Source organism: Empidonax traillii, unplaced genomic scaffold, assembly GCF_003031625.1.
Source record: "Empidonax traillii isolate 1590-97213 ecotype Southwest subspecies unplaced genomic scaffold, ASM303162v1 scaffold768:size374112, whole genome shotgun sequence".
Lineage (NCBI taxonomy): Eukaryota > Metazoa > Chordata > Aves > Passeriformes > Tyrannidae > Empidonax > Empidonax traillii.
In genome coordinates, this window is record NW_020955961.1 from 93,225 (window position 1) to 117,434 (window position 24,210).

General features: G+C 36.7%; 1 long non-coding RNA gene across 1 annotated transcript; it reads left to right on the forward strand.

Annotated features, from left to right (window-relative positions):
• Positions 1 to 1,610: 1,610 nt before the first annotated feature.
• On the forward strand, positions 1,611 to 2,284 carry LOC114066513. Its single transcript, XR_003573195.1, has 2 exons — positions 1,611 to 1,721; positions 2,064 to 2,284. It is a non-coding gene; the product is annotated as an uncharacterized LOC114066513 (long non-coding RNA).
• Positions 2,285 to 24,210: the final 21,926 nt, after the last annotated feature.

Here is a 24,210-nt window from a genome sequence, read left to right on the forward strand (position 1 = left end):
CCCCACTGAAGTTCTTTGGTTGAACCTCCTGCTCACAGAAGGATCAGCTGTGAGGTCAGACCTCAGAATTTAGTCAGGGAGGACAAGGTAGGGTCATTAGATACAATCTTTGAATGTCAAAGGAGTGACAAAAAGAGAAGAGTAGTTCCTGATTTCTAGTTTTACTGAGTGTAAGATAAGATGGACAGTGTAAAGACACAGACCAAAAAGGTTTAACTTTTTGGAGGAGAAAAACTTTTATGGGAACAAAGATTAAGTTCTGTTCTCTCAAGCATAATCTAATCTCTCCAAAATTGTCACTGTTATAATGCAATTCTATGAGATATTTCCTTTGCAACTTATTTCAAGCCCAATGACCCCTATGATCTGAATTAGCCAGAGAAGGTAAGAGGTTCTTTACCTAATGAATTCATTGTAGATGAGCCCTTTCTGAAGTCCACTCATTTGTTATCATTGCTACTAGGTTCTCTGAACTTCATATTTACTCCATAAAACCACATTAAGGAAAAAGACATGGAAAATTTGGCTATGTAGTCCCTTCTTGTGAAACTAAAACTCCCATCCTGCAAAGGTAGAAGCCAGTAAAGCTAAGTCATGCTCTGACAAAAGAGACGAAGTACATGGTCCATGCATTCCCTCCTTGTCCCTGCCCCCAGCACATCTGCTTTCCTCCTTGTTTTTTGCACAGAAAAAGGTGGTGATTTAGGAAAAATGGGGCAATAGTGGCTATGCTAAGGTAATTTGATATGGAAATGGCATCTTCTGCATTGAAAGAACTATTTGATTTTTGATTGTTTTCTTTTGGGGTTATTTGTTTTTTTGCTTTCCCTAGAAACTCTCAGGGTCCTGTGGTGTCTAACAGGCTTTATTGACTACGACTACCCTCGCCTTCAGCCTCCCTGCACCTCTGCCCATGGGCCCAAGATCCCATTTCAGCTCAACCTCGGGACTGAGATATGTTGTAGATTTACCTGTCTCTGGCCTATCTCTGAACTGTTGTTTGAGAAGTTATACAATCCCTTTCTGTCATGGAAACAGTGACGCATTTTACCAGAGAGAAGCTACAATGTATTTTAAAGATATCAGACACTGAGTTAACAGAGTTCAGTGGCAAATTGGATAATGGTTTAACAAGATTCCATGGAAAGGTACACTTGATTATTTACTGCATAGAAGACAAAACTGTTAGGGAGACCATCCTGATGAGGCATGAGGTTCAGAAAGGACACCCTTTAGTTCTAAACTCCTTCCCAGAGTGGAGTCTAGGTGCGGCTGAATCAGACTTAGTGCCAACTTTGACAACAGTTTACATCTAAAGATTATGCATCCTTTATATAACTTTGCTAAGATTTCAAATTTTCACTGCACTTATTCCCAAGTAATTTATTCAGTAACTGACACAATAAGAGGTATCCCTACTCAAGGGAAGATCCTGGCACGCAGCCTGCCACCATGCAAGAGAGCTCAGTGGGCTCTGGGCTGTTCACTATTTATGGAGAAAGATGACTGACTTATAGTCACATTTGCACACCGGTCATATTTTGGATGGCGCTTGCTCAACTAGCCCTCAGAAGCTGAGTAAGATTTATAGCCCTTAGTTATTGTGTTATCTTTCTCTCCAGAGTCCAACTTCAGCCAGGCGCAGCCATCAGGACGAGCAGCTGTTGCTTAAGCAGAAGCAGGGTGGGGGAGCACAGTATCACACCTTCTCATCTTTTTATGTAAGAGCCAGTCTCTTTGCACTTGTTACTTTTTCAATGGTCTAGGTGAAAAAGAACAGCAGTATAATGGAACCTGATGTAGTTTGTTACAAGGTTATCCTTTTGAAAATGATCAGATTAATATGTCAGTAGGTACAATGCATAAAACTATGTTAAAATTTATTTAGGGGTCACTATATGGCCTATTCTGTAGATGCAACATTGACTATCTTTCACCCGAAATCCATTTTCCTAGGAGTGGTGTATTATTAAAAATCCTAGTTACTGAACCTGAAGATTTGCCTTACATTTTCTGAGGGGATTTGAGGGGCAGGAAGAGCTGACATCCCCTTGTTTGTACAGGTGCAGCAAGAATTGGTATCTTGTAGGTGTCTGAAGAGGAAGCAGATGAGAGCAGAGCAGGAATGCATGAGAACTGACCTGGAGGAAAGGAGCCAAATGGAAGGAGTCAGAAGTTACAAAAGGTGAACATGTCAAGGGCAAGATCAGCAAAAGTTTTGGAAGTGAAAAGCTGAATCCACCAAAGGAAGACTTTTTGTCCCAGCTACTTTTATACAATAGATCAATAAAACCAAGTTCTTTTCCTCTGCCTCAAGCCTCCCCTCTTCTCACTTCAGGAGAATTCTGGGCTCAATAAACTCTGCTCAAGCACTTTGGACAAAAAACTGCTCTAAAACTTTGCATCAGCAAGGAACACAAAGCAGAAGAATGATCAGATACTCTGAACTGTTTTAAGTGGATCAAGCTGCTTCCCCCCTCAATTCTATCATTGTGATTGATATGTTTTTAAAAGTGAGATGAAATATTATGATGTTTCCAAAAGAATTAGGTTTCGTGTGTTTTTTTTTTTTTCTTAAATTCGCCTCACTGTCATCTCACCTCATCTCTTCCTACAAATGGATCCAAAATTGTCGTTGTTGATGACTGTTACTCACCTAGCTACAGTTTTATACATTCTATGTTTGTGTAGAATTGTTCTTATTCCTTGCCATTTACATCTTGGACTTTACTGAAACTGAATGCTGGAGAATTTTGTGTTGGCAGGCCATTTAAAACTTTCTAATTACACACAGATTGATTAGTTTATCTGCATAACTTTGATTCATTTCTTCTTTAGGAAAAAAAAAAAAAAAAAGCTTGCTTTCCAGCCTTGCTACTCAGAAAGAGATGTGTTACATTTACTTAGTTACAGAAGAATTTTCTGATGGATTTGAGAAGATGAAACATCAAAGACTATTCTCAGTTGTAAAAGAATGTTGAAAGAAATATGATTCAATCTGAAAATTCTACAGAATTTCTTACACTGGACCAGAAAGAGCTGAAATACCAGCATACAATCTTTCCCCAAATTAATATTCTAAAATATTCTCCCCCTTTACTTGGCACTGGTGAGGCCACATCTCAAGTACTGTGTCCAGTTCTGGGCCCCTCACTTCAAGAAAGGCATTGAGATGCTGAAGCATGTCCAGAGAAGGGCAACAAAGGGTCTAGAGAGTAAGTCATATGAGGAACGTCTGAGGGAGCTGGAGTTGTTTAGCCTGGAGAAAAGGACTCTTGGGGGGAACCTTATCACTCTACAACTGCCTGAAAGGAGGGCATAGCAAGAAGGGGGAGAGCCTCTTCTCCCAGGCAACTAGTGACAGGATGAAAGGACAGACCCTCAAGCTCTGCCAGGGGATATTCAAGTTGAACATCAGGAGGAATTTCTTCACTGAAAGGGCGATTAAACACTGGGAGGGACTGACCAGAGAGGTGCTGAAATCATCATCCCTGGAGGTGTTCAAGAAAGAACTGGACATGGCATTTAGGGCCATGGTCTGGTTGACAAGAATTGAACTTGATGATCTCAGAAGTCTTTTCCAACCCAGTTGATTCTGTAAAACTCATTTTTTCTTTGTATTGCCATGATTTTTTTTCCCCCCTATTTTTAGTGGTCATAAATAGATGGGGCATTTAAAGGAAAATTACATAATATACATAGAGGTGAAAGCAGCTTAGTCAACTTTAGATCATGTCTCAATAAGCAGTGCAAGACACAACTAAGTTTATCTGTACCTTTAATGTTAAGTTACCATGTTCACACAATGTGTGACATTTTAATATAATTGTTGCAGAGCTGAGCTTTAAGCAGTGAGAGATCCAACTGTAGCAAGTCTGGATTATGAATTGAGGATCGGTCTGCATACATTTGAGCTACACTGCCCATTCAAAAATCTCCATTAATGCAGGAGTAGGTGCTAAGCAAAAACAATGTACTTTCTTTTTGCATATGCATACCTGTGTTTGTGAAATAATGTTCAACTTAACTAGGCTTTGATTTTCTTAAAGAAGATATGTTAAATAGTCAACAAAATCAAATTGTTGAAGGAATTTTTTCCTTTCAACTTTTGAATTATCACTAAATAAAACTCCATTATTAGTGCAATTGTATCCTCTGTTCATGAAATTAATTAAAAGGTCAAGATACTGCTTCCTCTGTCTTTCAGTATCACTGCAGTTCACTTGCTTGTAGCAACTTTAATGATGTTGCCAGTAAATCAAGACTGAATAAGGGACAGGGTCAGCATTACTCTGCTGGCAGCACAATGTTCCTTATCGCACACTTAGGCACTTTGGGTCGATTGTGTCAACAAACTCAGAAACCAGAAAAGAAAACACTTCCATATTAAAATATAATAGCAAATGAAATGTTGATGTCGTTAGTTTGCTGAAGAATTAGCTGGATAAATGAAGTTTTACATCATAAACTTATCACATTTTCTAAAACAGTTCTCATAGCATATGGTAAGAATGCATCCTGAAAACAAATACTATTATAATTTTAAAATCAAGACATTTTCAAATGAAACAAAAGGAAAATAATTAGGCAAACACTTAAATGTGTCTTGTTATTAGCATTTCAGTGTTGTATAAAAATTCTTTGTAATTAGAACTTATCAAAAGGCATTGCCAAATCAATGGAAAACTCTATCATGGATTATGTGCCACAGAGAAGTAATGAGGGAAAATTAATTCTTTCTCTTTTTTATTTAATTTGAAGCATATAGCACAGGTCTACTTGATGGGTCTTTTTTGTTTTGCAAGCCTAAAAGAAGACATCTTTTGGACTGGGGAGATAATAAGACAGAAATATAGACTAGATACTTAGAAACTGCATAGCACACATTCTAATTTGCAGCAAGCATCTCTCATTTTTTTTCAAAGATATCAATATAAAATGCTGAAGAATACCTCACTGACATCTAGTTTAAAATATTTTATTTTGTTATTTCAGAATGACAGTGTTACTGTTCAAAGTCACAAACACTAAGCTTTATTCACCCTTGGGTTTTAAATGACAAGATAACTCTCAAGGGACAGGAAGACTGTGTCTCCCTCTTTGTTTCTTCCCGTGCTCTTTTTCTTGATTCCTTCTACTGCCAAAATCATTTTTGTCCATCTTTGAACAAAAAAGCTATTGAATAACTCCATGCCAAATAATATCCTGAACTCCTACTTACCTTCCTACATGACATCAAATTTCCTCCCTCAAAACTCACTAAACATGCCATTTTTAAGGGCTGTGTCAAATTCCTCTTCTCCAACTCAATCTAAGGCAGTAGTCCATACATATATGACCCATAAAAATGTAACTATTTTGCGCACTATAATGAAAGAGAGAAGGTCAAGAGGTTTGTGCTGAAGATTCCTCAGCTGTGACAAATGTCACACATCTAATACACAGTTTATATTTGGCAAACTATCATTCCTAGTTGCATCTCCTAACAGAGTTTCACGTACTAGTAAGAAGTGCTGGTAGAAATGTACATGAAGTACTTCTTAGAATGAAAAATGGGAAAAAAAAAGTACGTTGGGTTTAAAACCAATATTTTATAATTTTGGATTTTATAGTTTTCTAATTTCACATCTTCTGCTAAGTAGTTAGAATATAACTTTGTTGTACAGAATTCTGTAATCAAAGTCTCCTGGAGTGGGTTGCCCAGAAAGACAGTTAGTCTCCACCTGTGAAGATCTTCAAAACCTGAGCAGACAATGTTCTGAGCAACCTGCTCTAGAAGATTCTACTTTGAGCAGAGGATTGGACTAGATAATCTATGGAGGTTCTTTCCAACCTCAGTGATGCTGTGAAATCAAGCTGAAAGTAATTTCTCAGAGTGTGATCAGAGAGTCCCTAGAAACTGAATGAAACCTTATTTCTGAAATGAAACCTTATTTCTGAATGAAACTGATGAACCTTATTTCTTCATTCTCCACAAAATATTTCTTATGTAGTGCAAGCATGCACTAATATAAATGCACATACATAAATTATCATCCAAACCCCTGAAAATCAATCTATGTATCACAGAAAGGCATCATATCATTTAGTAAGCAACATGTGATCGGATAATTTGGTGATGAGTGGGGCATAAAAATCTACTTAAGCAGTTACCTTTCACTTAATTCAATTTGATTTTAAAAATAAAGATGAGGGTGAGGAAATTAGTCTCTACAGAGGTTACTATATGTATTTATTATTAAAATGTCATCAGAGTTTGCTTCACACCTTTATAAAAACAGGAGTGTGGCAATACATAGATTAAGAATCCCAAATCAAGGAATCACAGAATATGTTGAGTTGGAAGGGACCCACAAGGATTGAGTCCAACTCCTCACCCTCCACAGGACTAACACGAAAGTCACACCATATGCCTGAGAGTATCATCCAAACACTTCCTGAACTCAGACAGGCTTGGTGCTGTGACCACATCCCTAGGGAGCCTGTTCCAGTGCCCAACCAACCCCTGGAGGAAGAACATTTTTCTAATATCCAACCCAAACCTCTCCTGACACAACTTCAGACCATTCCCTCTTGTATTATCACTGGTCACCATAGAGAGGGATCAGTGCCTGCCCCTCTTTCCTCTTCCACTCGCAAGGAAGTTGTAGACTGTGATGAGGTGTCCCCTCAGTCTCTTTCAGAATGAACAGACCAAGTGACCTCAGATGCTCCTCAGATGCATCCTCCTTCAAGGCCCTTCACTGTCTCTGTTGCCCTCCTTTGGATGCTCTCTAATAGCTTAATGTCTTTCTTATATTGTGGTGCCAAAATCTACACACAATATTCAAGGTGAGGCCACACTAGTGCAGAACAGAGAGGGAAAATCACGTTCCTTGACTGGTTGGCAAAGGTTTACCTGATGTCTCCAGGACACAGTTGGCCCTCCTGGCTGCCAGGGCACTGCTGACTCATATTCAACTTACCATCGACCAGGACCCCCTGGTCCCTTTCCATGGCAATGCTTTCCAGCATCTCATTCCCCAGATTGTCCATACATTCAGGATTACCCCATTCCAGGTGCAGGATCCAGTACTTTCTCTTGTTGAACTTCATATGGTTGGTAATTGCCCAGCCCTCTAATTTGTCTAAGTCTCTCTGCAGGGCCTCTTGGCCTTTGAAGGAGTCAACAGCTCCTCCCAGTTTTGTGTCATCTGCAGACTTGTTTAGTATCCCTACCAATCCCATATCCAAGTCATTTATGAAGACATTGAAGAGCACAGGACCTAAGATGGAGCCTTGTGACCCCACTAGTGACAGGTCACCAGTCTTCTGTTACCCCATTCACTATGACCCTCTGTGCTCAATCCATGAGCCAACTGCTCACCCACCACATGATGTGTTTATCCAGTTGTGTGCTGGACATTTTGTCCAGAAGGATACTGTGAGAGATAATACTGAAAGCTTTACTGAAATCCAAAAATACTACATCCACTAGCTTTCCTTGATCAGCTAAGTGGGTTACTTCGTCATAGCATGAAATCAGGTTTGATAAGCAGGACTTTCCTCTCATGAAGCTGTGACCAATGACTGTGTTGTCTTTCGGGTGTTTTTCAATACCTCCCAGAATAATTTTCTCCATAACTCAACAAGGAACTGAAGCAAAACTAATAGACCTGTATTTTCTGGGGTCTTTCTTGTTGCCCTTCTTGAAAATCGGGACATTTACAAACATTTACTTTGAAATCTTTAGAGAAATAATGCTTTTATTGATGAGTACTTTTTCTGATGAGGATTTTTTAAGAAAAGTTGAACTCTTAAAAGCAATTCTTGGAAAAAAATTACCAATTTCCCTTTATTTGCATTGAAGAATGAGCATTGAATGGTTTCATATCCTGGACTGTGTAACCAGATCTAATAATCAATCAAAACAAAGCTGCTATACTCAAGACTGTTATTTGAAATCTCAAGAAATGTTTTCTTGGTTTTGGCTTTTTTTTTTTTAAGAATAGCTTTGAGTTCACTTCTGCACTGCCTGTAGGGTACATTAACATTTCCATTTTCCACATGTTTGCTCAGTTACATATCTAAGCAAGATATAGGGAAAACAAGGATAGACAGACTTGATATGTGCATCAAGATATGATTATCAAGATATTTCATGAGTTTAACTGAAAATGCAGTGATAAATCTCTAAGGATTCTTGGAGCATATAAATAAAGCAAACAATAAAGAGGGCACAATGCAAAACAACAGCAAAGTATATATGAAAGCGTTTATGGCTTACTCAGAATAATACAGCGTCAAAATTCTGTATAAACACCAAACTTTGAAGAAACATTAAACCTCTGTTTCTTTTTCTATAACTTGAAAAATAAAGTCCTTGCGATGTGTAGCTTAAAAGCAGAATTTAAAGACCAGTAAAAGGGGCTTTAATGGAAAACAGATATAGGTATTTGTGTTAGAAGGCTTTATCAAATTTTTTTTCAATATTTTTTTTTCAAGATTTACCTGTACAGTCATGTTCAGAGGATATTTTCAGGAAAGAGCTTTTAAAAGACAATATGAGAGTTTTAATTTTTATTTCAGTGACAATCCAATGGCGTTTTAAAAGAAAGCACTTGACTGCATTTTATTCACAGGGACTGAATTCAGGAGGAATGGGGGGAGACGGAGAGGAAAATATAATTACATTTTTTCCAAGCTCAGCATACAAAAGAGTCTTCATGTGATTGAAGTGGCAAAATAAATTGCCACTCAGTTAATTGTGTAGATGTTCAAAATATTGTAAACTTTAATTTTATCAAGATTTTAAAAAAAACCCTAAAACAAAACAAGGAGACGCTGTAATTTCTCTTTTGGTTTCAGGCAGTTACAAAGCATTTTTTTTTTTTTCTTCCTATTTGCGATTTAATGAAACTAAGCCCTGTGATATTTTGGTACTTATTTTGATGGGGAAATTTGTGCCTCCCTCACATCATGAATAAGCTAATGGTAGTTTTCTTAGCAAGGTCTCATTGCTTTGCATATATTTTTCTCAGAGTGTTATCATCTTATCTATTTGACCTTTATTAAAACTATCATGGGATAAGACTTACCAACCCATCAGAGTACTTGAGGAAGGACTTGCTTTTTACGATGTTTATCCCATTTCCCTAGATATTCTAGTCCATTGCATGGAAACAGGTTTATGAGTGCTATGCCTGCTAAGTTATAGCATTGTTAGACACCACATCAGTAATTGTTGGGTCTGAACCTCCTTGTGGGGAGTGTGTGTGTGTGTGTGTGTGTGTGTTTGTGTGTGTGTAGGGAGAAGGGATAGGTCAAACCTCACAGAGGTGGGATGACATCCATCATGGCAGGTCCACTTTCTTGATGGTTAGGGTGGTCTGGAGCTGGAGGGACTGGATTTTGACCTAAGTGTTGAGGATTGGTTGGATTTTGACTTGTAGATTAATATATGTTAAGCTGGAGTAGTGGTAGAACATTTTGTCTAGCTTTTGTAGTTCCCTTTTTAAACCTTTGCCAACTTTCTGTATTGTCCCCTCTAAATTAATAAAGAAACCTCTTGAGAACAAGTCTGTGGCTAAATCTCTTAATGCTATCTTGAGGTATTAAAGAACCCGACATCTTTATTTTAAAGTAAAACTCCTAGCTGAACCCGTGAACCGGCAGCTTCCAGGTTTGGAGTGTTACAAGTGTCTCTACTGCAGATTGGTTGTATGTGCTCAGGCATACCCAGTTTTATTGATACACATCAATGGATTAATTTTTACTCCTGTGAATCCCTTCTGTTGTAATAATATCACTTCAAAATTGACATTTATTGAGTCTTGAAATAAGAAATGTTTTGTTCACCAAGATAACATGATTGCAATGTTCTTCCTTTTCATTAATTGTCATACAGGGAAAGCTGTACTTTACAACACTGTAGTTTACAACTTTATCACTTGACCTCTTTGTTGTTACACTCTCTGTTTTGATTATAACACCATAATATGGGATAGCATATGAGCTAAAAACATTAAGACTTTGATGTTCAGCTACTGTAATAAATGTTTGATAAACACTTTTGACAGATCATATTTAAATCTATCAAAACATATGTAGGTACTATAGCAAGTTTAGGAAGAAAGAATTTCATCTTTACCTTGTATTTATGTATTTACTGTTAATTCTTTCTTGGTCTTCAAATGTTTTGTATATTCTCCCTAGGTAAGCTTCTCACTGGATTCCTGCTGTTCTAGAACCAGTCTACCATCTAAGAGGACAAAATCACTAGCCCAGACAGGTTTATAGACTTTAGCCATGACCTATCTTGCATTTAAGCCACCCTGGCTGTGACAAAGCAGTTCCTGCTCCTCTGTGTTTTCCTGGCTGCTCACCATACTCTCATCCTGCTGCCTTTCTTGTGCTCACAAGAGCCGGGGGAGCTGACTGAGGGCTGATTAAGATGGGAAAAACAAAACAAAACAAAACAAAAAAAACAAACATGCACTATTTTCTGTATTACTCAGTTTCCTCAGCCAATAAAGAGTCTGCCTTGATACTATTAAAAGAAGTGGAAGTGGGCAGGAGTGACAGGACAGAGTCAGCCAGAAACTGTGTTTTTTGGCAGAATTCTGTGTAAATGTGAGTCAAGTGGCCTTTCTGAGAGTAGTTTCTATGGAAACTGAAAAAGTGCTACTTTCCTAAAGTTTTATCACTTGGAGTTATGAATTTGTATCTCCACCGCTATCTCCCTCCTCATCTTTGTGGAGAAAAGTAAGTGCCATTAAAAATAGATTTACTGAATCTAACAGTGAATCAATTCTGAACATAGTTGTTTGCACAGAGTTCCCACTCAGACGCAGACTGAATTATTTCTCTGAAGAATACATTAGTGTTTCATGATTAATGGGCTATTTAAATTTTTACTTCTACTGGAGGAGTTACAGCAACAAATTCTTGTGCGTAAGGTACTTCATCGTAGACATAACCAGGCTTAAACCTGTATTTACAGATCAATTCCTCCTCAAACTATATACTCCTCATCTTCAGTTCTGGTTAGTGAACATGCCTGTCCTCAGCCCCCTGGGCCATGTTCAGCTCATTAGGGCACAGGGGGCCAGGAGCCCATAGCCCACCCAAGCAGCCTCCACGCTGACAAGCCTGTGGGGTCAGGGATCTACAGGGCTAGAGCCCACTGGAGCTGGGACTCTCACCTCCCTGGGGTAAGCCAGGGCTGTGTGGTGTCCTCGGTGGCACGGGCCATACTGAGGAAATGTGCAGAAATAAACGTGAGCCAGCCCAGGGCTGAGGAGGAAGAAATTCCTGGCAACCAGGAGAAGACGTGCTGGTGCCTTAGGGCAGCCATAGCCACCTGCCCCTGATGAGGACCAAGGCAAGGATCCCTGTGAGGGTGAGCATGCTGCCCAGGGTAGAGGGAGAGTGGCTGAAGGGTGAGCAAATGACAATATAAACTCTTTTTTTACTTGTTAGTAAACGCTTTTCTTACTTGTTAGATAACTTGGACTTCTAGGTTGATTAAGGATTGATTAGACTAACAAAGTTTTTAGCACTCTTTCCAGACATATATGTACTCAAAAGCATATATTAATGATATACATGTGATTTCTTTCCTTTATCCTATGTTAAGATTCTTTTGTTCAACAGAACGTCTAGCTTAGGGCAGATTGTCACTTTACACCTAGAAGCAGGTATTGTTCCTGATGCCCTTCTGAGGACTTGAGATATATGAGAGAAAAAAAAATACAAAACTAAAAAACTTGTCAGTAACCAAACCACACTCCACCTCTTTTTTAACCTTGATTTAGTCACAGTGAAGAATATAAGCAGTCCTTGTAAATTTAGACTTTAGTATACAACAAGAGATAATAAAATTCATCTGTAGATGTGCATACCCTACCTGCATCCTAACCCTTTAGGGGGACAGATGATATATGTGTGTTTGTCCATTCTTGCTCACCATATGTTCAATTGCATAGGAAGAAAATCTTGTTGCCTGTGCCATAAGAGAGACACAACCCACTTCCAGCATCTGCACAAAAATTGGAAATTAAAATTCTGTGTTGTGCTGGAGTGTGCTGTCTCAGGTTAGCTTAAACTAATGTAAACTGAATATGTCTAACAGAATAGGTAGTGTCTCTGGGAGAGATACAACCTCACACAGTTAGAAATACAGTGTCCTTCTAAACATCTTAAAAATGTACTTTTGTTACTTTGTAATTACTATAAGTAATTTTCTCAGGCTGCCTCTGTACAGTATCTAATCCAAGAAGAAGTCCCTGACCTCTAAACAAAATTTCAAGCCTATTTCTCACTGCCTCCTGTTTTTGTAGTGGCCATCTCCACTCTGCACATTCCACATCTCCTCTGTATCTCTTCTAAGGCCTAAGAAAAATGATTTTTTTTCCTCTTTCTGTTGCAAGATCTTGAAATTGTGGTAGAATATTATCCTGGTATCATTATATTCAATAGCATTTAGGAGTTGTGTGATATGTACTCTATCCCTTGGAATCTGGTGTGAGAGGGTTTGAGGCTATAAAGCCTGCTGCAAGAGTTGGAGAGGAGTAACAGCATAGAGCTAAACATGGTGTGGCTATATTTATGTTATCTATACGGAGCAATACCTGGAGCAGTCTGTCACCAAAATTGTGATCAGATTTGTCTTCTAAGGAACTATTTGATTAGTACTAAAAGATAACTTTGAAAAATTTATAGGCAGATTCATATAAGCATACCAAGAGAATCTGGGAAGGGAAATTATCTGGGGAAAAAAAACCCACACAAAATAAAAATAAATACTTTCACTTCCCAAACCACTCTGCCAAAAAAAAAAAAAAAAAAAAAAAAAAAAAAAAAAAAAAAAAAAAAAAAAAAAAAAAAAAAAAAAAAAAAAAAAAAAAAAAAAAAAAAAAAAAAAAAAAAAAAAAAAAAAAAAAAAAAAAAAAAAAAAAAAAAAAAAAAAAAAAAAAAAAAAAAAAAAAAAAAAAAAAAAAAGTTGCTTGAATCCTGAGCATCAAAACTGCAGTTTTTCATCAGAAGTTATAAAGAATTAAAGGCCTGAGGTAGAAGAGACCACTGCAGGTGAAGAGACCAATGAAAGTATGACAAGAAGAAAACCGATATACTCAGATTATTGTATTTTACAGACATGAAAATATTAAATTGTAGAATTCCCTGTTATTAATATAGCATTGTATATTTCCTACTTCTTATGCATTCCAGTAGAAGGTATTTCTGAAAACACTCATGTAGTTTGTTTTAGGTTATACATTTCATACAAAGGTAATAGCAAAGATAATTGGTCTAAAAACACCAACAAATAACACATTAATTGGTACTACTGTGCAGCTGTAGTATGTAAAATTAGTTGTAACTATATGCATCTTTAGAGCAAGTCTTGAAATATATTTTTAGAATTGTCTGATTTTAAATTAATATACAAACCTGTCACAATGGTTTTCAATCAAATGGTTTTGTGAGATATTCAGCTTATACCATGTTAGAAGGAAAAGGTATTAAAAGGAAATCTCGTAACAATTGTGAAAATCTAATTAGACTTGTATATAGACATGTTTTTCTACTTGTTTTTTGATGTAACAGGAATGAGAGGGAACTTAACTGTTTTGCCACTTGATTTTGAAATATAGATGCACTCATATTTGATACCCTAGTCTCAAATGAGATCAATCTGCAATAATTTAATTTTCCTACTCTGCAAACTGGCTGCCTTCTATTAGTCTCTAGCTGTATATTCACAAGAGCAGAGTTAAAGAAAAGAAGTATCAAAATCAAACATATTAAGGTACACCTGATGGAAGTTTAGAGGGTGGGGGATATTACAATTTCTTCTTTGTAAAAGTAAGAGAACTCTAGTTTTATTAGACTGTACAAATGAGACTGTTATGACAAGGTATTCCATGTTTGAATTGTACTGATTTGGTTGCCTTTAAAAAAAAAATTAAAAAAAGACCACAGCAGTCGCTATAATAAAGTAAATAAATATCTTAAACAGGAAAGCACAGGTGGTCTTTGAAAATGTGATCTGGATTTTTCAGGGCTGCAGTCTCAATCCTCCATGAATTTTCTTTTTACCATGTGTTTAATTAGCACTCTGTAGTCATGGAACCTTCAATCACCTCTAGTTGTAGCTCAGAACCACATTTGATAATCTGGAAATAGCATGTCATGATCTTTAATTTCTAACCTGCTCTGAATTTCATAAACATTCTTCATGGCTAATGTCTCCCTCTACCTCCCCTTTTCTCTGCAGCCCATGACCTGAGAAAGTGGTGTTCTGAGCAACAGCTTCTTCAGGCTTCCTCGGAGCAGGCCCCTGCCAATACTAACTTCTGATTCCACAGCATGCACACTCCACAGCACAAGGTCTCTGGTTTCTTCCATTCCTTTTCCACTCATTACCTGTGTCATCAGTGCCCCAGAGAGAAATGTCTTTTCTCTCTTACCTGGAGAATTCTCTCTTACTTGTTTTGAATTTCCAAATATTTGTAGTAATTTAGCAAGAACATACAGTTCACTGTCTGCCACAGAGTACCACGAAATTCAGCTTTATTGTTTAATAGTGAATGATTTTATGTGGAACTTTAAACAGCAAAGAAGGGAACAGAAGGCTGTCAGATCTTCTTTCGATATTTCCTTTCTTGTGGAAATACAAGGAGAAAAGTAAGTGGAGTCCCATATGTTTAGTAAAAGATGGTAGCTGGGCTCACAGATAATTTCTACAAGGGATGAGCCCTTTATAGAGTGAAATTGCCTAATTAAAGGAACTCCAGTTGGCATTAAGTTAGAGGTAAGTTTCTTCCAGATCAGTTCCATTAGATAGAGCTACTGTGTTTGTTAGCTGAGAAACAAGGAGTGGTATGGAAGTGTTGAGCTCCCAATGGACATCTCTATACTTTTACTAGACTGTGTAGATAGCTTTCAAGAATTCTATCCCTTTTCATGGGGAGAGGAAAAACTAACCCCTTTGTTCCTTAGATCGATCATCACAATAAACAACTTCCAAATATTATATGTTACACAAAGCTTACACTTTCCTTCCTTCAGACCTCTGTACAAAGAGCCAGTTCAGTTCCCTTAAACCTACAGAGGAGTTTTTTCACCGGAGACTTTGTGCTTAGCCTCAGCAGATCCCACAACATAAATAAAGTCTTGAATGTCATTGCCTTTAAATACCGCCCTTGCAGTTAGGTGGGGAAATTTTACTGGATTATAAGAACAAGATTGTGTCTCTAAAGTAGGAAGCAGTGGCACTAGCATGGAACTAAACGGTGGAGCTGTATTAAATAAAGGATTAATATCATTTTGCTGAGCACTGTCATAGAAAAACTTAGGTTGCTCTGTAGAAAAGCTTTTAGAGAACAAGTTACAGAAAGGCAAGGAGAGAGGTTGACTGTAGATGGCAGACTTCTGTGATAAACCAGGAAGGAAAGAAATAAATGGTAAATTTCAGAGGCTGTGCTTCAGTCAAGTGAAGATTCTACTTTCTACAACCCAGGAGTTCTGTTTGTGCAGATGCAGTGGATAGAGAAATAGAAAAATTTAGGGGGGAGGGGGGTGGGGGGTGGGTGGAATCTGGTGAAAGACAAAAATGCCAATACTTACTTAACTTAAAAAATATGTTTGTGTGCATATCTAAATACTTGAGGGACACAGTGGCTTGACTTAGAAATAATGAAGGTAAACATAGGACATACCTGGAATTTTTTTCATGTTTTTGTTTGAGACATAAAGGTAAGAAAGAAAGAGCAAAAAATAGTGGAATTTACATCTGGCTTTAATTACAGATTTCAATACTGTGACTATAACCTTGCTATCTAGGTACCCAGCAAATACAAAAGGATTTCAAAGGTTTAGAAGTTCTAAAACATTCTTGCTAGAATTTTACCCACTTTATATTGGGGGTCTGTGATGTTTTTCATTTAATTCCGTGTAATAATGGCAAAATTTTAAACCCACTATTTTCTAAATTCTTTCATTGTTTCAAGAAAATAGTGTCATGTCAATCATTAATAATCTTGTCTGTAAATAGAAGAAAATTGTGTCTTTCAGGCACATTCCTTGATCCCTTCTTGTAGTAGATAAGACGGAAATTATCTGTATTTATTTAGCATTAAATTTATACAAGCATATACATGAAAGAAACATATCACAAAAGATTAGAATGCAACGATTTTATCTCACATAGAAGCAAGGAAATTGATTGTACAGGATATTCAAAAGCGATCTGAATAGATCAACATTGCACAGAACTTTAACAGGGCAATAAACATGAAAAAGACGGTGTTTCTTGAACAGTGACTGTTAGTATCAGAATAATTCAAGCCACATTTTCACAAAGAGAAAAAAAACATATCATCTGTGGGGAGAAAATCCCACACACTCAGAGTAGGTCTAACATAAAGAGAAGTGATAGGGTCATATACTTAAGCAAACTTTACTTCAGGTTAATCAGCTGTTACTACAGTAGTATGAACTCAAGTTATGAGCACTAAGTATTGGCAAAGTTTCATTACTAAAGATGTGTTACAGCAGAAATAGTATAACATAATGCTGTTTGCTATTTTTAGACTGGGTGTATTTACCTTATTCCTGTATTAACCTGATTCCCGTATATAACGTCTGAATCACAGATGTGCACGGCAAGTCTTCATATTATCAAGTGAAAAGACTTTGGCAAGTTCTGTCTTGGTAGTAATAGCACAGAATGATTATGGAATGATGTGACTTGACTTGTACTTGGTATTATATTGGTTCTGACCTAGAAAGCCCAAAGACCATTTGAAGGATACACAGAAACAAGATTTAAAAATAATTGCACTCCAGGTTGTTACATTCATAAGGGATCAAAATCTAATCCTGCCTTTAGCTTCTTAGAATAAAACCAAGATTCAAATATCAAATGTCTTCAAAGAGTAACAGTATGTCTTTCACATTTGCAAAAATTCTAGCTTGTATATTCCATTAAGCCATACTTTTTTTAAGTGGCAATTCTTGATAACAAAAAGCCTGTGGTAAAACTTTAATGTACAAATGAATCCCATTAATAAGGAGACTGCCTTTTGGCTTGACAGGATGAGACATGTACTGTACAAGATCTGTTTCCCACATGGTAAGCTTTGTCACATAGTCTGGCTCTAAGCAGTTGCATTATTTACTATGTCACTATAGTTAAATAAAAATGTTAAGAAAATCTGCCAAATGTGAAAACAAATCAAAATAAAAAATTAAGCATCCAAACGTGATTTACTGTTTCATGTGGCTATTCATTACTAGAACAATGAGGAAGCAGTCTGTCTGATGATTTATTTTATACTGTGAACATACTTAGTGTAATTCCTCAGTAAGAGCAGTCAACTTTCTCTTTCTGCATATCTTTCACAAAACCCCCACTAGAAAAATGAAATCATATAAATGTTAAAGAGAACTCAAGAAATCAGAAAAATTAAACCTATTTTAAGTCAATTGTATTGCCATCAGTAGTTCCTCTGCTAGGGATGATAGCTGGTATCCATTCATTTCTAGCTAAAAAATGTATCTTGCTCATTGAGAAAAGTTGTAGTCAAGTAAGAGTAGAACAGCATGGCTTAGATATCACAGATGTACAAAATTTAGTATATGCATCAAGTAGTAGAATATACATACAAATACAATTTTATTTTGTTGTTTTGATGTTCTTATTGCAAGACTGTGGTCTTATCCAAATTATCACAAACCAATGCTTTTTAATCTAAACATAAGAAATAGATAATATTTTAAAAATCTTGAAATCAGAGATGAATGTCAAACACATAAGCTTCCTTTTACTTTTAATGTCATTAAAGTTGACCGACACTTGTATGTCACTTTAAACTGTATACATAAAAGACTGTGCTGAATATTTTTATAAATTAAGTAACCATTTCATGCAAATCGACTATAGTGGTATTTTAGTCCTAATCTGCAGTATTTTTTTAATTTTTTTTTTTGGTTTTGGCAAAGAAATAGTTTTTTCATAAAGAAAATAATTTTTCTTCTTTTCTATATTTGTCACATTGAGGGTTCTGAGTGTAAAACGGAACTGAAAAGGTGTAGGCCACTGATTTTCTAATGCAGGACTTGTGGAGAAGAAATATTTGTCTATTGACACACATGTGCATGCCTACATGCCTACGAAGATACTATGATAAGGGAATTAAGGGAACGTATCTTCTATAATGACCTAGGATTTTAGGTCATAGCGTATATATCTTGGCATGCCTGAGACTGGCCATGAGCTTGACAGCGACAAGAGGTCACAATTTGGCTTCCAGAACTTGGTCAGTCCCATACATACCAGTCAAGAAGCGATAGCCTTGTTCTTTATCTGTCAGCAGCTATCTGGGATGAATATGAGAAGGAAAATAATAAATCCAAATTCTGCTAAATGAACAGTACAAGTGGCTTCTACTTTTTCTTTGCTTGTGCTTTTTTTCCCTGCAGTCAGAAAGAGGCTGGATATTATTAAACCTATGTGTCCATTCTGTCCTCTACCAAGAAAAGCAATAAAAAGATGCCTGTCTAACCTTTCCTATCTTGAGATGAATCTTTTCTTTACTGCCTTTGCTATGAGAGATCCAATAACAGCATAAATTCTTCAGGCACTATTCCTTTTTAATGATCAAGACAGTAATTCCAAAACTTTATCTTTTGCACTTGGAAAGGGCAAACTGAATCGTGATTCAGAGAAAAGTTCAGGAACTGCAGGTTGAAATATTGCTTTTTTCCTCCTGCTCTCAATTACTTTTATCATGTGCATCTATGCAGAATTACTAGGAAGTATTAGTGCTCTGATGGTACCTCTCCCCATACAAGTAAAATGACTCACTGAATTACCAGAAATAGATAAGCTCTTAAGACACTTCTCAAGTGGTTAGGAGTCTTTTTTATTCCTAGGTCTAGAAGTATTTACCATGCTTATTATTGCTCAAAGTGAAATCTGCTGTCCCCTCACATTTACTGTGAAAATCATGTTATGTCTTTCAGGTGCAGTAGGAAGGAGCATGAAAAATAGAGTATGTTGTATGCACTATTTGTTATGCTTCACATTTAAATATGTTAAGATTTATTTATTGAACTTTAGAGAATGACCACACATGAAGAGAAGATAAAAGCAAAACTGCTAAAAAAACCCAAGACTGGTACATTAGCCCTAGAGAGCAATTTGCAAAAAGAAGGAACTGCTATGAAAACTGGTGTGCAGCTGTCTGGCCCAGTGACTGTGTACCATCCTTTTCCTCTGTGAATTATGGCTGAAATGATTAGATCTTTTCTAGGGGAAAACTTCAAGGACATAGATTGCTCTTCCCTATGATGTAAATACAGAGTAGGATGCAGCATTTTTTGTCATCCTGGGAACCTATTATCAAGGCTTTTTTTAATGCCTGACAAGACTTATTTTTCTTTTTAAATTTCACCTAATAACATTTTGTAATGTGCCTAGAATCAGTAAAACATCCATAATTAATTATCATCCATAGTTTCAATTGCATGTTGAGATTTGTCAGGTCTCACCTACCATCTGAATTCCAACATAGAATATAAATAAACACTGACCCAGTCCCTGGCTTTGTGTGTATCCAGTACATTCACAACATTAAATATTTCCAGAATTTTTTGCACTTTCAAGTAATGCAAAGCATTCTGCAATTTAATCCCCTCCCCGTTTCCAGAAGAGCACATAGTAAGAGTAGAGTAACACCCAACCACTCTGGGAAATAGACTTATAAAAGCTGTAGGTATCTGCAAAGGTTGCTTTTAACAACATGGGCAAAATCAATCCTAATCAAATTTTCTCTCATTAAAATTGTTCATTGTTTATTCACACTCCTTTTCTGGGAATAAACTTATACTAAAAAAACAGAACATCTTCCTCATTTCTTTTCTTCTTTGGTGTAATTTTAAGCAACATTGTCCTGGATGACAGATTCTTCTGAATAAATTGTCTTCAACTTTCAACCCTCTATTACAGCAAGGCTAAACTCTGTAGTGCTGCCTCAATTTTGTTATTATTCTTTCATGCCAGTTCAGCTCTGTGAATTCTTCACAACACTGCAGAAAAGAGTGAGGGTTTTCCTCAATTTTTTGGCTATATAACTATGAAACAGTTAGCTATATGTACCAGAAAAGGAAAAATTATCATTAGATTCCTTTTAACATTGATGATAATATTGATTTAATAAACCATTAAAAGATTAATAGTTTTGAAAACAATAAAGATTCATCAGTTAAGCAACTGCCATAAAGAGATAGTTCTTTAGAGATTTCCCCACATAGGTGTTTTTTTTTTCCTGTGAGTTAAACTCTTAAGTCACTCAGCACCTTGGTGTTCTCATGTATGTGTAATTTTTATTTATGATCTAAAATGTTCTGAAGGAGTTAAAGTTTTCCTTACTGCTAGGGCTAAAGCCCTTATCTTGCAAAACATGTTTCACATTTATTTAGTTCCTATTCCAAATTATGTGTAGAGTATTCAAAACTAAACTGTGAGGTGTTATCTGATATAAGTTTGCATAATGTGATTTTTTGAGAGATGCTATATAAATTTTGTTATTATGTTATGTGGCTCATCCCTTATCACTCTAAGTTCATTAATTTCATTGCAACTGTTCCCATCCAAGAGAAAGTAATCTTGAGCATGATATAGTTTCCAAGCAGACATAATTTTGATTTCTAATCATGTAGTGAAAGACTACATAACCATTTCTGGGATAGTGTCTAAGAAATCAGGTGCCACTAACATATACCCCACCACAATACTGGAATCTTCTACAGTTTACTTTTAAATCAAGGGAAGAAAACCATGGTAATTTTTTATAGGAAAGTTTGAAATTAGCCCTTCTGTGTTTGTATCTGTGTGTATGTATTTTCTACTGTATTTTAAATTCAGTGTATTTTGGTTGTAAAGAAACATAGATCACCAAAGCTCCTTCATGGAGAGAAAGAAATTGTCTTATGCCTTTGTCACAACAGCCTCACTATTCTGTGTTTTCTATAGCAAAAGATGCCATATTGAAAGTTAAAAATACTAGTTTGTGTTTGGAAAATATTATTTTGACAATATCCCAGTCTTACATCAGGTCACAGTATGATGTATTAGTTTGAAATCTGAACAAAATACCTATTTGTTTTGTTCATAATTATAAATTTTATTTAAACCATTTTTTGTTTCTTCAAATACAATTTTGAAAACAATATCAATATTTTACACATAAAAATTTGAGTAAAGGTTATTTAAAGGTATCTGCTTTATATCTTCAGACATCTTTTATATAATTTTACTCAATGTTTAGACTTCTCCAACCTCTTTACACACTAGAAAAAAAAAAAAAAAGAAAAAAAATGCAGTCCTTGGAAACTAGGTATTGAAAATGTTAAGTAATGTCTAACCACAATGAAGCTCACAGACATTTGATTCCCTGTACAGCCATTTACAGGAAATATGCCTTTATATTACATTTTTTAAATGATAATCTTTTCTATGGCAGTTAATGAAGAAAACTCTACAGGCATGATTTACTTACATATCGAGTAAACTGATTCAGGAAAACAATTTAGGAATCAATTTTTTTCCCCCTAATATCCTGGAAAACCTTATATGGCTATTATAAAAGCAGAATACAGTGAAAAATTAAAAAGACATAGCTTTATTATTATCTAACAATCTACTACTATGCTTCATAGCATAATAAAAGGTATGATAAAATATATTCTAAGTATTAGCTTTTTCTAGTAAAATCTAGTTTTAAATGTCAAAATATTTAAAACTAATCTACATCTCATAATAGACTATACTTTTCTTCTGTGTCTGCATTGGAGTAATTAAATTTTACAGCTTTTTATTCAGTAGCATCTGCTTCATATTTTTGCACTGTAGTTAAGCTATCAATTTTTGGCAGTGTAACAACCCTGTTGAGTCAATAGCTACTGTTTGCACTGACATTATTGAATCAGCAGCAAGTTCATTGTTTTGCTTGTTTTTACAGAACACGCACTTCATACACATGATCACTTTTAGCTGATAGAGGATATTAATAAAAGATGTACTTCACTGGCTCCCATAGAGAGTCCAGTGTCACCCATTGAGTAGAGACCTTAGGGAAAAGTTTTTATAATACCATAAGTGGAGATAGCTTTAAAGTATACTCAGTGATACTGCACTGCTGCCATATATTCCAACATACCTACAACTTGAATAACCCTTTAAACTTGTCAGGCACTATTTGTCTTGTTTCAAGGACCCTGTCCTTTCAATTGTTCATTAGCCATAGCCTCTACACACTTAAGTGATCTAATATTATAGACTCATAAGATGGTTTGTTTTGGAAAGAACCTTTAAAGTTCATTTAGTTCCAAACCTGCTCCCATAGGCAGGGAAAACTTCCACTAGGCTGTTGAGGACCTAGCAGGTGTTAGGCCTGAGAAGAAAGGAGGAGTTGCCCAGCAAGAGTGAACTGTATTAGGGTAGGGTAGATGTTGGCACTAGACCAGGTTGCTCAAAGCCCCATCCAATCTGTCCTTGAAGCCTGTCAAGGAGGGTGCATCCACAACTTCTCTGGGAACCTTCTTCCAATGTCTCGTCACCCTCATTGTACAAAATTTCTTCCCTATGTCTAATCTAAATCAACCCACCCTATCTTCCCTGCAGCCCCTCCTTAGGTACTGGAAGGCAGCTACAAGGTCTCCTAGGAGTCTTCTCTTCTTCAGTGTCTCAGTCTGACTTCACAAGGGAAGGTTTCATCTCTCTTACTATTTTTGTGGCCCTTCTCTGGACTCACTCCAACAGGACCATGTCCTTCTTTTCTTGGGGGGGCCCTGACCTGGATGCAGTACTCCATGTTGGGTCTCACTAGAGCAGAGTAGGAGGGCAGAATCACCTCTCTCAATCTGCTGGCCATCCTTCTTTTGATGCAGTCCAAGATGCAGTTTGCTTTCTGAGCTACAAGGCCACATTGCCAGGTCATGTCCAATCTTTCATCCACCAGCACCCCAAAGTCCCCCTCTGCTAGGCTGCTCTCAATCCTTTCATCCCCTAGCCTGTATTGATAACAGGGGTTGCCCTGTCCTGCCTGCTGGGCTTTGCTCTAGGTCTTGTAAAATTTTATGAGGTTCGTATGAATTCAATCCTCAAGTCTATAAAGATCCCTCTGAATGGCACCTCCTACCTTCAAACAAATCATATGCACCACTCAGCTTGGTGTCTTCTTCAAACTTGCTGAGGTCACACTCGATCTCACTGTCTATGACATTAATAAAGATATTGGATAGTATTGTAGCTAATATGGATCCCTTATTATTGATCTCCACTGAGTCATTGACTGCAATTCTTTGGATATGATCATTCAACCGCTTCCTTATGCATCTAATAGTCCATCTATCAAGCCTGTATCTTGCCAATTTAGTGGCAAGGATATTGTTGGAGACCAAAACTGGAAAAACTCAACTAGAAATCTATGACATATATACAAATTATTTTTGCCTCTGAAGAAATTCTTGTAGTTACTGAGAGATAGTCACATAGGGAACATGGAAGAATGAAAATGTTATTACTATGCTAACCTTTATGTATTTCGTATCTGGCAGAACTATTAAGCAGTTTCTGACCTGTCTTAGGTATAGAAGCAAAGATGAAGAAAGAACAGGCATACTGTATTTGCTTCCATGCATATTTAGGTCAAGTTCTTGCTGCCTAGGCTCCCAAGTGTTTTGAAAGATGTTATAGGACCATTAATTTCACTAATCACACAAAAGATAAATCATTCAGATACAGGTGGCCCACCGGCCCTGACCATCTGTCCATGGCTAGCACTGGGGATAACATGCTTTAGCCCTTGCTCAGTTTATACTTTCACAGCATGTATGAGAAGACATCCTATTCATCTCTTCTTTCCAGAGTTAGTCTCTACAGGATCAGCTAACTGTGCTTTAACTCCGTCTTTCCTCAGCAGCAGAACTACAGTGTAAGAGTTTGGCCAGATGACTAGGTCTGCAAAACAAATAAACACTGATCAGAGTTACATTAACACATAAATGACAAGACAATTTTCTGTCCTGGCATCTGACTCGTATTAGAGAAAACAAGGATGCAGTCCACAGTGTTAATGACCACACTGTAGTTTTTATTTGTATGAAGATTTGGAGTTTTAAGTCTTTTTCTTATTTGGAGTTCTATATGAACAGAGGTGAAGA